Here is a 9,071-nt window from a genome sequence, read left to right on the forward strand (position 1 = left end):
AAGTGAGCGCCAGTCTTAACTTCCTTTAAATGTGTCCTGCCAACTCGGAACATTTTTCCTAAGAGACGAGGATTAGCAGGTTAATCCTTCTCTCTGAACACTTTTCTTAAACCCTTGGTGTTATTTTAATGCAGCTTTTGTGCTACGAATAAATATGTTACAGAACAATAGACTTTAAGGATCTATTCTCTGAAGTTTTATGAACATTTATGCTAAGAAACATCAAAGACATTTCAGTAATTTTCACTAGAAGGGAGCAAGAAAGCGCTTTCTATCTTGTTTCTATTCCCCAGCCTCAAAGTAAGACTCTCTTAGCAATTTAGATAGAGCAGGCCAAAGGAAAGGGAAATTTGAACGATTTTTGAAGATTTTATTTAAATATTTGTTTAAAATAGCAATGTTCCGAACTCCACTTGTGCACCTGCCGCTTCATGAAAAAAATAGCTATCTTCCCATTTGCTATTCCTACCAATAGAAACACTCCCTCTGCACCGGATAAAAAGGGCAGATTCAGCAATATGCCCTAGCACATCACCCTGTCCCGTTCCCCAACTCCTCCGTGTGCATCTCACACCAGCTCTCGCTGAATACCCTGGCCTGCTGCTCCCCCACCAGTATCAAACCGGCCGCAGCCATCTGCCCGCTTACACCTCCCCTTACGAACTGCTCACCAGACCTGGCCAAGCTCAGGCTGCAGCAACTTGTCAGATAAGGGGACAGGAGAACAAGCAGCTGAAGCAAAGTAGTTCATACGATAAAATATTTGGTAAATTAAGCAAAATTGCTCTGACGTACGAACCCCTCCCTAGTTCATCGTACTTGCTCACAGAGAGATGAGTGGATGTAAGGCGAGTTCTACCCAGGCACAGGGCAGCCTGTACGTCCTGCACACCTTGCAGAACTGCTCCTCACTGTAGGCTGAAAGAACCACGTTCAAATTCACTCTCAAAGTCTTTAGCTTTAAGCTTTGCCGATGTAAACAAAACGTGGGGAACGGCACGACCGGGCAGATGTTTCCTTCCTATCAAGGCATTAGGGTGAGCACACCACACTGCCCGGGCAGGCACCGGTCATCTAGGACACCTGGAACAGAAGAGAAGGGGCAGAGGAAATGAAGTAAACGAAGCAAATGAAGCATTAGGTTTCATCTGAAGGCTAATAGCCAAGCTTCCTGTTTTGATCCCTTTGGCTGCAATTGGTCAGCCCCTAACAATGCAGCCCAACTGTAAGCTGGCTTTCAAGGGAAACAAGGAGGCTGCTATTTCCCAGCGGGAGGAAGAAACTACAGCCTGCTGTGCTGGCATGACTTTTACTTGAAGATATTAATAACATGTCAGATGACGGGATGTGCTGAATCCTAAATACTCACTTCTCCTCCGTGAATGTGCACCACCCCTGTTTAGCGAAGCACAGACCTGCTGCTGCACCGAATCCTCCCGCAGCATCTGATCAAACAGAAGTGGCATCTTTTCCCAGGAAGGTGACTAAGCTCATCCACGGGAAAAATAATGAGGTGCTGCTTTACGTGGGCTTAGATTAGCCTATTTATTACCATTTTAAAATTAATTATTTTTCATTAGTACTTGTCTCTAAATTCCAGCCATAAACTAGACTACAGCCCATTGTGTACTCTCTCCACCTCGTATGTCCTAAACACTGCAAACGGATTTTTCCTGAAAGGTCACACATTTTGCACACTATATGGCACTACTGCCAGTATTCTCAGATTCAGTTTCTAATGCAAACATGGTATTTCTAATCACAAAAAAACATTTTTCTGTACTTTGAGTTGTACATGATGTTCTTTAATACAAAAATTCAAATAAAAAAAAGAAGTCTAAACCAAAGCAGCATGTGCCTATGCCATATCCTTAGATAACTAACGCTAAAATGAGTAACGTTCCACGATTCTTATGGATTTACAACTAATCTTAGAAAATAAAATGGTCCAGAACATGGCAAATAGTGTGTGCTCTACAAACCCAGATGGGAAGCGCAGGAGGATAACTGGGGAAAACAAACAAAACACCACAACAACAAATAAAAGATCACCAACCGATTAATTCTCCAGGATGAGTCTCACAGGGCAAAGGAAGTTAATGTTGGAATTTCAGATTTAATCCATTCCTGAGCAGGAAGAGCAATCACTTTGGCCTTAACCTTACCTTTGAAAACACTGTTTTGCATACCTGCTGTTTCAACATTTCTGGGTTGCAATTCAGCATCAAATAATCAATATTCAAGCCTGTTTCCCTTGCAGCCTCTCTGACACACCAGACCGAATTCCACCTTCTACAAGAGCACTTCCACTATTTGAAATTGCAGAACACATTCTCCAGCAGCCTTAGCAAATAAACATTATCTCCATGTTTTAAAGAGCATTTTTGTGCAATACAAACTAACGTGTTTCCCAAAGAGGAATTGGGACATAGTCCAGTAAACGTTACATACACATGAAAATTTGGACAGTGATAAAAAAAAGTGTAAAGAAACATTCACATGATAAAAGCACTATTCTCTGTAATTTTTAGCAGACTTTTTGAAAAGATTTTCTCAAACTTCAGCGCAGCAAAACTGCTCTGATCAGAAATCCCAAGATTTTCTGCAGTTTTAAAACCAATTTCTCATACCGTGATGGGGATACCATTTTTTACAGCTGGCATTCACTGGAGGCAATCTGCAAATGTAATTCCATGAGAAATTACTTTATCTTCATTCAGACGAGCTCTTTGCTACCTAGAACACTGCCATAATGCCTGAGCCTCAACTGGGAGTTCATTAGCAAGATTTCTGCTTAACAGGAACATACCTGAAAATATATTTAGACAGCTGTAAACCAGACAGAAATTATCAGCTCTATTTTTTCAATAAAAACTTCTCAAACACAGACAGAATACAGCCCAGAATGGAGTAATGGATTTATTCTACTTTACTGCAAAACTCTAATGTAAAAAAATTTCAGGTTTCTGTCCTCAATTTGTGATATGAGTGCATTTAACTGATACCAGGTTTATCAGATTTTATCTGATTTACCAATTAGCCCAATTACAGACTAGATGTCCTAATTAAGAAAGAACAAACTCCACGTTTACAGTGAGAATCTAGAAGTAGAGGTGCAGTGGCAATTACATTTTCTGTGGTCACTGAGCACAAAGAGAGCTTAGAAAAACCAACAGGACAAGGCTCTGCCATGGCTTTTTCTAGAGCTGTACCCATGTTGCAGTTTTTCCCACCTATTTTCCGTTTTTCTGGTGGTACTGAAGGTCCTGTGACTGTTCAGAACTGCATTACAGATTTAAGAAGAATCTTTTAAGTGAAGCACAAACAGGGTGATCAGCTCCTAAAACAAAAGGAAGAAACAAAACCCAGCCTGGAGCCTAACAGGGGCAAGGCAAGAGCAGAGCAGAACCAAAGCTGTTCTCTGTCAGATATTTCAGTATCTGAGCTCTTTGTACGCCTTCAGTTCAAAGAGCCTTTGAGGATTTATAGCAGATCACAAGTGGAAGGCAGTCCAAACCACAAAATGTGCTGTGTCACAAAAAAAAATATATTAATCAGAGGATTTGACTTAACCTCTGCTTCTTGACTCTGTAAAACTCACCACTCTCTCACTAAGTCCTTTCTTATCATGGCCAGTGTTTTAGGTTCATCTTTGATGAAAGAAATTGCTTCACCTTTACATGCTGTATCATACGAGTATACAGCCAGGCACAGTTATGAATGAGACTAGTGCCTCAGCCTCTGCTACTTTCAGTTCCAGTGTGCTACACTCTTGTAAGCGACTCTGTATTGCAAACGAGAAAATGTGATACAGGATGCTTTACTTCTTCATCCCACATGGCAAAAGAAAGACAGAGAAGCTATTTTGACATAAAATCCCTGTAAAGCTTTGGAAAATCCACAGAGGACGAGCGCAGTCCCACTGTGCAGGAAACAAATGGAGCACGTGGCCAAAAGCTCAGTGCCCAGACTGCAGGCAGAGGTGCACAACCTGCAGGAGGACCCACATGGCTTCCGTGTCCTGGGTGCGTGCCTGCAGCGCAGCCCAGCCCAGGAGGTCTCCAGCCACGCCACCCCCTGGCGTGCTCCTGGCAGCTTTGAAAAACACAACGGGTCTCTGGCACGGCTGCTGTCCACCGTCCCAGAACAAGGGCCGGGAGAAATGAGCTGAGCGTGGTTGGGTCAGAACACGTTAGCACCCATCAGATCTTCCCATCGCCCCAGAACTCAGTCAACACCAGTTCCCGGGGTGTCTGCAGGAATATTCAGCTTAGCATTCACCATTTTCTAAAATCCCCACTCTGAATTCCCAGGTGTCATTACGGACCAGCAGGGAGCTCCCAACTCATTCTGCACGCTGGCTCCGAGCAGAGGGTGCCCGAGCTCCCCACCTCCGCTCGGCCACAGCAGCTCTGGCGCTCGGAGCTCCCCGGCGCCGCTGCCCCGCGCCTCCCCTCGGCAGCACTGCAATGGTTAAGGTCACAACGCAGCGGTGCTATGTAAAGGAGAAATTTCCCTGTCCTTGCCTAAGTGAATGGCTGGGATTAAACTGACAGCCCACCTTAGTGATGGTGGAATAATTGGTTGTTCAGCTCTGTCCTTGTCAGAGCTGTGACAGTTCTGCAGATGTCCTGCTCGGCTCTCCAAAGGTTAGCCTCAGCTGGAGCCGGTGTTCATTAATCATTCCTCGCTGACAGGCCTCAGAGCAGCCCACATCTGCCACTCTGTCCCCCTCAGTCCCTGCTGCACCCAGCTTGTGTGTAATCACTGCTGGTTTTCTTAAGAGGCTACTTGATAAGGGAATATGCATTTAGCTACAAGACACATGGCGCTGCCGTCTCTCCTGGTGATTCTTTTAGCAGAGGCCCGATAAAATGAATTTAGTGTCTTTGTCCAAGACAGGCTGGTACAAACAGCAAACTGCGGACTGGATGGACGAGTAGTAGAGAGCACCACTGGCTTTTTAGTGTTTGCAATGCCCTCGTGTACCACGGAGTTTCAGGCGAGGCTGGTAGTCACACCGAAGAGGTGCCAAGCGGCATCACAGCCGCCTCACCGGGGTACACGGCAGCCATAAAGCACACCTGATTTGGAGGGAATGGAAAAAAAAAAACCTCCGTGCAGCTCTCGCTGGGAAAGAAAAGCTTCAATGCACCTTTCTCTCCTGGTCATTTCTTATTTCCCGCTCACTGGACCTCTCTGGACCTTAATAGCTGCTTCGCTGCCTGACTGTGCATGCACCGACCGACTAACCCCACGGCCAGCACTACCCTAGCCTGGGCGGACCCAGATAACTTTAAGGAGTTTTCTTCAGGTTATTCTGGCTGCTTTTATGGAAGCTGTTAGATTCACCCATGATTAGTGGGCAGATTAGGAAAAACAGAGAAAAAGAACTACCAGGAGAGTTCCCAGCAATTGCAAGCATACACAGCACCTGGTACCACAGGACCAACGCAGAACAACCTCCAAAGTGAACATTTGGGCAGTGCAGGACTTCTCTGAGCTGCACTGCAAGGAAATGAAAGCAGCTGTGAAACACATGGACTTAAACCAGTTTCTGAAGTCCCTTAGCCATACATGTATAGGTTTTTTTTAAAAAAAATAGAAGCTGTATTGTGGCTCTGTAGCTCACACTCTCCCAACCCCAAGAAAACCTAAGTGGGTTCTGAAGCAGAAAGCCAAATGGAAACGAGAACTTGGGTAAGGAATGGAAAAGAATTTCCTCAGAAAATCAGAAAAAGTAAAGAACATAGGTCTTAGCTACCCTCCCTAGAGATTCTGTGGGTGCTTCTTGTGGCTGATGGTTGTTTGGGGGGGGAGGTAGAAGAGAGGAGGAGAGGGAAGTGTTTTTTCCAGTTTCACTATTAATTAATGTGTGCCTGAATAAGCGACACATCCTGCAGTTAGACAAAAATACAAATATACTACTTATGAATCTTAATTAAAATAAGCATCAGCACACAGACTGCCAGTGTATTATAGTTGGCAGGACTGTGTAAGAAATTAAATTATTACCCGCTTCACAATCTTATTACAAGATTGCCCACTGACTTTTCTTAGGGTGCTGCTGTTAATATGTGAGCAATGCAGGAATCATCATTTCAAATAATTGATTAACTGTCTAGTCCACAAAGTTTAAAAAGGAACAAACAAGGACACTAAGTGATTAGCATTCTTCTTTTAATTTGCAAATCCTGTCTTCACAGCTAAAAAGCCAAATGCCTCAGGCTCCAGCCCAGGCACACAGATCCCAACAAGCTTGACAGTAGAAAGGAGGTGCTGCAGCCGCGCAGAGCTGACACGCTGGATTAAAGCAATCAACACATTGACCATTAATCACAACTGAAGGCTTTACAGTGCACTTACAGAATGGCAGTGGGCATGTTCCCAAAGCCAGCACCAGTGATGCTGAATTTCAAAGTGCTGAGCCAACCCACCGCTGCGATTCGGTGCCCGTACGCGTATGGCCACGCACCTCCAGTTAGCTCAGGTAAATTCTGGATTCTGGTGTAAAGAGAAAATTCCAGGTCACGGACTGCCTCTTGATTTCCCCAACACCGACTTTCTAAGGAAACCTAAGCAAGCACAGCCCCCCCAGATGACACATGCCCACCCAGAGACCCATCAGGTAAAGCTGACCCAGCGGGCACGGGCTCCTGCTTCTCCCAGGGGACACGAGAAACTTGTGGAACTGCAGAAGGGAGAGCGAGTGGCTGCCAGCCACAGCCAGAGGCATCGCCAGCGCTGGCTGGCACATTTACATCACAAAAACTATGAGCAGTTCCACCAACGGTGTTCATAGCCCCGCTGCCAGGGACTGCACAAGGACACACAAAGAAGGCCTGTAGTGTAAGAGACTACACCAGAAGAGCAAAGCTGAAAGAGAAGAGGACCAACCCACTGTTTCATTAATTATTTTCTCATTATTGTTATTATTCCAATGCATTGCAGTAGGGCCCAGCTTACTGAGTCACTCAAATGCAGCACAAAACATTGGGCAGAGATCACTGGTTTGAGAAATCAAACAGCTCCAGTACAGTGCGGCTACAACCGGACTTCATAAACATTAATCCACAGGGAGATGCAAAACCTTCCCTAAGCAGTGTGTGTAACGGGAAGAGCTCCTCCTAACAAAGGATGCACACGCTGTCTCTGATTTCTCTTGAACCTACTGGGAGCCCCACAAAACAATTAAATGAGTAAGGCGTGTTTTTAAGTCAGTAAGAATTGAATTTGCCATGACTTTAACAAGGATCCTATGGGCTACTGCATTATTTGAGCAGCTGCGTTAGATTATCTAGTATCTAATACACAAAATATTGTTGTTTATTTATGTATTCTCAATGGCAACCTCAGAAAGCGAGCACTACTTTTTTGTTCCAAAATTGAGCTTCGTCACTGCTTTTCTGCTTGCTGTACTGCTTCCCCACCTCGCTGCACACTGCGTGGGTCAGTAAGATGGGAGTTGCGCTGACATAGCTGAAGGACGCTTTCAGCTTCTTAGGCTACGGACAAGTAGAAAGATCTGTAGGATCAATTACTTTTATTATTGTGCTCCCTCTGCTGGTCCTAAAAAAATCACCATTGGAAAAAAATTATCTGCAGAAGCGTGCTGACATCTGTTTACCAACACAAAAAGCTCAACACTGAAAATGCCCCCAAAATCTCAGCTTAAGCGTCTTCATTCAGAGGAGACTTCTGGGTTTTTCCCAAAACAGGAAAAGACAATCCTGAGAGCAAGATGCTACGTGAGGTCTAGGAAAACACTGCAAAGAGCTGGGAAAAGCGCTCTCCAAAAATCCTGCTCCACAGAGGCCCCAGTAATAAGACAGCCCAGCATGCCAGAGGGACTCCTCTGGCACTTGTGATCTCTGCCTGGATGGAGCTGTAGGGATGGAGATTCCAGGTGGTGCAAAGTGAAGAAAAGGTACAGGCAAGAAGTTCCCTATTTGGCAAATGTTATGAAAAGACGACATGGTTTTTATAGCTTCTAATATGGAAACTATAGTTAGCTACTTTCTGTGAAAATAAACCTGATCTGGCACTCAGTGAGGGCTCAGGCATAATCCAGATTACAAGTTTTTGGCTGGCTATCTAACGTCTTGTCTATGCAAAAGTGTCTAAGTTAAATGGCTTGGAAACCATGACAACACCGCCTGTCTGGAGCTCACACAAGCTCAATCAAGCCATAATCAAGGATTTTCTTACGTGATGGTCCATTATCTCCTCCTCAGCCATGGATGCACATTACAGGAGTAAAAGGATCAGAGTGGAATCACCAGCATTAATTACATGCTAGTCTGGATCCGTCTTCCTTAAGCATCTGTCAAAAAGAATTTGGAGTACCTCTAGGACAATGTGAGGAGCCATGTACCAATCCTGCGCAGGCTGTAAACCAAAATAAAAAGTATTAACGCAGGTCAGCATTACTGAACGTATACAAAGTTCTTCGTATTTGACTGAAGAGAATACCTGTTCAACTCTAGGAACACAGACACATTCCATAATGACACCTATGCCCACCTAATGATGAGAAGGTATCTGAAAATATAGCACAGGTATTTACTGGGAAGAACAAGCTTTTGTAGTTACGATGAAGAACAAATTTTATGCACTAAGAGGGTGGTTAACAGCAGCACAGTCATTTGAAGCCTGTGCTGAAGGGAGAAAACTTTAGGGGTGGGAGGTAAGGTTGTGTTGTAGGACAGCCTCCTCCTGTCTTACTCTTCAGGTAAGCTTCTTGAAGCAATTGTGGAAGCTCCAAACAAGTTAAGAAACAGGCTTAGAAAGAACTATTATTTCTGTGTCAAAAAGAGATCAATTTATTTACTTATTTGCTTTTAAATCAACAACAAAAACATGGACTGAATAGGTAAACTTGGAATCCTTAACACCCTGGAATTCAGAAATGCAGGCTTTGAGGTCAAAACTGCAATCTGTTGTCAGGAAAGAGGTAAAACAAATCATGACTCAGCTACATGCCTTCCTTTGCAGAAGTTTTAAGTATCTAATCCCCCTGTTGCCTGAAAAAAAATATATATAAGATTATCCTACAGCAGGAAAAACAAACA

General features: G+C 44.2%; 1 long non-coding RNA gene across 1 annotated transcript; it reads right to left on the reverse strand.

Annotated features, from left to right (window-relative positions):
- Window positions 1–3,275: 3,275 nt before the first annotated feature.
- On the reverse strand, window positions 3,276–8,816 carry LOC121058775. The gene is made up of 4 exons (XR_005814342.1): window positions 8,209–8,816; window positions 6,367–6,504; window positions 5,435–5,508; window positions 3,276–3,528 (listed from the first exon to the last, which is right to left on the reverse strand). It is a non-coding gene; the product is annotated as an uncharacterized LOC121058775 (long non-coding RNA).
- Between the last annotated feature and the right edge of the window lie 255 nt (window positions 8,817–9,071).

The sequence above is a fragment of the Cygnus olor genome, chromosome 23 (genome assembly GCF_009769625.2).
Source record: "Cygnus olor isolate bCygOlo1 chromosome 23, bCygOlo1.pri.v2, whole genome shotgun sequence".
Lineage (NCBI taxonomy): Eukaryota > Metazoa > Chordata > Aves > Anseriformes > Anatidae > Cygnus > Cygnus olor.